Source organism: Phyllostomus discolor, chromosome 6, assembly GCF_004126475.2.
Source record: "Phyllostomus discolor isolate MPI-MPIP mPhyDis1 chromosome 6, mPhyDis1.pri.v3, whole genome shotgun sequence".
Classification (NCBI taxonomy): Eukaryota; Metazoa; Chordata; class Mammalia; order Chiroptera; family Phyllostomidae; genus Phyllostomus; species Phyllostomus discolor.
Genome location: NC_040908.2, coordinates 575335 through 580238, shown reverse-complemented (window position 1 = coordinate 580238; position 4904 = coordinate 575335).

Below are 4904 nucleotides of genomic sequence, written 5' to 3'. Positions count from 1 at the left end.
TCGCCGGCGTCTTTCTGCACGGTGACGAGTGACAATGACGACGACGGTGTCCAGCTGCGTCGCCGTCCTGGGTTTGACGGGGGCCCTCCAGGGTGTGTCCGGCGCCCAGCGGCGGAGGGGTATGGCAGGGAGGCTCGCACCCAGCACAGGCTCGGTGCGCGGGGTCGAGGGAGCAGGCCCGCGTCGGGCCCTAGAAGAGGCGAGAAAAGCAAGGCACTTCCACCCACGCCGAGCCACGTTTCTCTCAGGACCCACCTGTGTGGTTGCATCACCGCGGGGCCCACCCCCAACAGCCCGCAAGGCGGCCGGGGCCTCGGAGCACCCTGCGCATGGCATGGGCTCAGGACGGGAAAGGTCCGGCAGAAAGGGGCGGGGAGGGGCAGAGTGGAGGGAAACCAAAAGGCCGTGAATTGCCTTGAAGGTGAGTGGGCACGCCCACCCCTCTGGGAGGCGGCGAGAGCAGTGCAGTGACCGTCAGGGCCAGTCTCTCCCGCTCAGATCAGCCTGTCCCCGCCACCTCTCTCTCTCGGAAGGAGGTGGAGACGGGCAGCAGCCTGGGTGTGGGCCGGGGGGGGGAGGGCGGTGTCCATTCACAGAGACCCCTTCCTCCTGGTCACCCCCCCCTCTCTCACACACACACAGCACAGGTGTTTGTCGTCAAAACAAAAACCACTTCTAGTATTTAACCGTGAAAGGCACACCGTCACCTCTAAGAGACAATAGATTTGGCCAATTTAGTGCCATTTTGGGGACGTCTTCCTCCCACTCGGAAGCCGCATTAGGGACGAAGCCCAGAGAGGGGGCGTTCGGAGCCAGCACCCGAGTCCAAGCTGTTCTTCTGAAACCCGTCACCTTGAACCCGAGCACGGGCTAGACCCTCCTCCTGGCTGGGGGGCAGCTCCGGGAGCCCTGGGCGGCGGGGGCGCAGGGGGCAGCACTGAGATTTTTTAGTAAAGGCCGTCTTTTTATGTCTTGAGGTTTGTCCCGTACACCACACTTTGTTTCAGAGGCAGAGTCCTGGGCACCCCGGCTGGTGTGGGGACTCCGTGGGCAGACCTGCGGCCGGACTTGCTGGCGGGGAGGGCCCTCGGGGAGGGTTGTGGGGGAGGGTCGCAGGCGCTGCCTGAGACAGGTCTCGGGACTGGACACGCCCTCCAGGGCAGCCCGGTTGCTGGGAAACGCGAGCCTGGGCGTGTCTCCCCATCACCCCCACCGTCTGAGGCTCTTCCCGCTGCCTGCTGCCTCCCAGCAGCCCACGGAGTGGGGGGGGGGAAGGGGGGGAGGTGAGGAGCCCGCAGGGACAGCTCGGCCCCCATCTGAGCTGTGGTGTCTCGGGAAACAGAGATCTGGAGGTCGGAGGGGCTTGGTGACTTCCACGTCCACTCGACCCCACTTAGAGATTTGTGTGCTTGTACCATTTGTCAAACGTGGAGATAATTTGCTCAGTGTTACTGTTCAGTCGGGTATTTTATGGGTTGGCATTCACGGTTTTCCCAGAAACGTGGGTTCCTTTTAACCACGTAAATTTAAAGATGAAAATAAAATGTTCGTTTTGAGATGATTTTTGCACGATTTTGTGGCGTTGCGGGCGACAGGAAATACTGTGTTCTGGAATTTTGTCGGGACGACGTCGGTGAAAGCGTTTGTGTTTCCGGGGCGCAGGTGTGTGCGCCTCACCCGTGTGCTGCGTGTGCACCCCCTCCTGGGGGGAGTCTCCCTCCGTCTCCGTCTCCGGGAACCTGGCCGCCTTCCCTCTCTCCCCACCCCCTCGGGCCCCTCCCCCCCGCCGACCCCCTTCCTGGCGTCTGCCAGGCTGTTCGTCTCCTTCGTTTGCTCACTCACTGCTTTCTCGTGCACGTATCCAGTGTGAGCGGAGTCACGGGGTTCCTGTCCTTTTCCAACGCACTCACTTCCCTTAGCGTGTCGTTCTCACCGCCCCACGCGCTGCCCAGACGGCGGCGTGTCGTCCTCCTCGCGGCCACATGATGCTCCGTTGCGCCTCCCACAGTGTGTTCTACCCTGAGGGCCCCCTGGCTGACCCCCCCGCCCCCCCCGCCCCCCCCCACTCGGCCACCACGAGCAGCGCTGCTGCAGCGAACACAGGGTGTGCGCGTCCCTGTGCGTAAATGTCCTCAGGTTTTCCGGGCAGGTACTCGGAAGGGGGAGCATTGGGTCCCATGGAAATTCTGTTCTAATTATTTGGGGGAGCCTCCGCACTGTTCCCCATGGCGGCTGCACCGGCGTCCGTCCCCACTACCCACGCCCAAGGGCTCCTGCCTCTGCCCGGCGCCCCCGGCACTTGTGGGACCCGTCTCGTTGGCAGTGGCCCTGCTGGCAGGGGTGAGGTGGCGTGTCGTCGTGGGTTTGCGCTGCCTTCCCCTTGGAGCTCAGCCGTGCTTTCCACCTACCTGTTGGCCGTTTGTACGTCCCCGTGGGAGTGGTCTCCGTGCGGGTCCTCTGCCCGCTTTTAACTGGATTGCTTTTTGCTGTTGTTGTTGTGAGTTGTGTGGATTCTGTGTCTATTTTCGATATCGGCTGCTCATTGGACGTTTTGTTTGCAACTGTCTTCTTCCATCCGGTGGGTCGTCCTTGTTTTGTGGGTTTTGTTCTTTGGCTGTGCAGGCGCTTCTCAGTTCGACATGGTCCCCGTTTGATTGTTTTTGCCTTCACTTCCTTTGCTGTAGGACCAAGGTCACTACTCCCTCCCTGAGACCGAGGTCTGTGAGTTCCGTGCCTGTGTTTTCTGGTGGGAAGTACTGTCGTCTTTCAGACACTCATGTAGGGCGAGATGTTCAGGAACGTGTTTGCGTGTGAAGCAGGTGATACATTACATTTACACGTATTGGAGACACTGATGCTCACACTTGCGAACTTTGGTCAGTATGGAAACGTCCAGGAGAGGCTGATTTCTGTCGGTGAGTTCACTCCTGGACGCTGAGGAGAGCCGGGCGAGGGGGGCAGTGACGGGAGGCTGGGCAGCGCAGGCGCAGGCCGTGTCGCCAGGGCCAGGGCGCTGTCCCTCGGCCAACGCCAGGCTTTCTGTTGGCTCCGGGGTGCCTCGAGCACCCTCTCACAGGTGAATGTGGAACACTCGAGCCCTGGCACTCGAACCCGGGGCCCCAGGGGTCAGACCCACAGCAAGGGGTTCGTGTGTTGGGCAGGGGAGTCCCCACGGGCCCCCTACTTTCCACCTCTCGCTGTCTGGTGGCGGCTTCTGAGGGGCCTCCGAGCCAGAGGGCATCACGGACCACAGAGCAGGACCAGGGGTCGGGGGCCTCCAAGGCCTGTTCAGGTTTCGTACTCCCTGGTCCGTCCCCTGAGGCTCAGAGTCCACCCTACGGGAGGCTTCGAGGCCCTCGTCCGTCCACGGCGCATGGCTGTGAGGCTCCAGGAAGCTCGAGTGACTGACGTGGCGGCCGAGGGGCGTCCCTGTGACGAGCGGCCCTCCGCCCCTTCACCGGCGTGCGGCCTGCGGGCTCCTGGCTGGTGAGACCCCCGTAGCAGGCTCTGACCGACCTCTCGTCGTGCGGAGCAGGCTTTCTCATTCGCGTTCTTCACACATTCTTTGTGCAGATGGAGGAGTCAGGTTCCATTTGTATCTGACGTTGCGCTTCCTTTAAGGCGGCTTTTGATTTTAAATGCTCTCAACGTAACGTTGTCACCTTCGTCCTCCTCTTCCTCTCCTGACAATGCTCGTGGTGCCTTCAGTCCTCTCTTGCTCCAAGGTCTGAGAACAGATGTGTCTAAGTTGTCTGAGAAGAGTCTTAAGGTTTTGTTTTTAATATTTAACTTCTTTTTAAAATTTTTTTTAAAGATTTATTTATTTTCTGAGAGGGAAGGGAGGGAGAAAGAGAGAGAGAGAGAAAAACATCCATGTGCGGTTGCTGGGGGCCGTGGCCTGCAACCCAGGCGTGTGCCCTGACTGGGAATCGAACCTGTGACACTTTGGTTCCCAGCCTGAGCTCAATCCACTGAACTACGCCAGCCAGGGCAATATGTAACTTCTTAATCTATCTTGAATCCTTACATTTTCATATAAGAGGTAAAAACCTATCGGGTGACCCCTCCCGTTTCTGGCTGTTGAACGTCTCCCTCGCCCCCTCCAGATGGGCCTTCTGGTTGCTGAGTCGTGTCCCCGACGCGCCTCGGCCTGGTTGTGCCTGGGTCCCCGCGGCCTGGGCTTACCTGCCGTCCGTCCTCAGTGCCGGCCCCGCCCCGCTCGGGCCCGCTCCGCCCTCCCGTGCCTGCAGGAGCTTCCGCAGACACCCCGAAGTCTGCTGAGCCGTCTTCCCCTCCCAGACTTGCTTCTTCACGCGTGTCTTCCGTGTTCTTGACCCATCACTGTCTCACGCAAACATCGGGCTTCTTGCAAACCCCGGTGGTGTTTAGGTTGCAGGTGCATCGCCCATTAACCTGGGAGGGTTCGGCATCACGGCAACGTGAAGTCTCCTGACTGGGGTGACGTGTGTCCACCGTCGTTGTCGTAGACCTTCCCTAACATCTCGTGACGAACCCGTGTAATAACGCTCCCCGCGGGGTCTGCCGGCGTCCTCGCCCGCCGGTGTGAGTTCTGGCCGGAGAGACACTCCTGGGAGTGATGCAGCGCGGCCCCCCACCGCACCCTGGCTCTCCCGTGTCCGTTCTCTCGAGGACGCTGGGGGGCGGGGCGAGGACAGGATTACAGCGGCTCCTTTCCCACACGTCCCCCCAGCACAGGCCGCGTCCGAGCCACCCTCCCACACCCTCCCCAGTCGCCGCTCCTCCCGGAGCTGGTCTTGCCGTAGACTCGGTGGGTTTCCCGGCCAGCGTTTCACTCGCGGGGAGAAGCAAACTTGCTCGAACTCACAGTGAAAGTGGAGAAAGCGGACGGACGGCACCGTTCACGGCGTCGTTGAGCGGTGAAG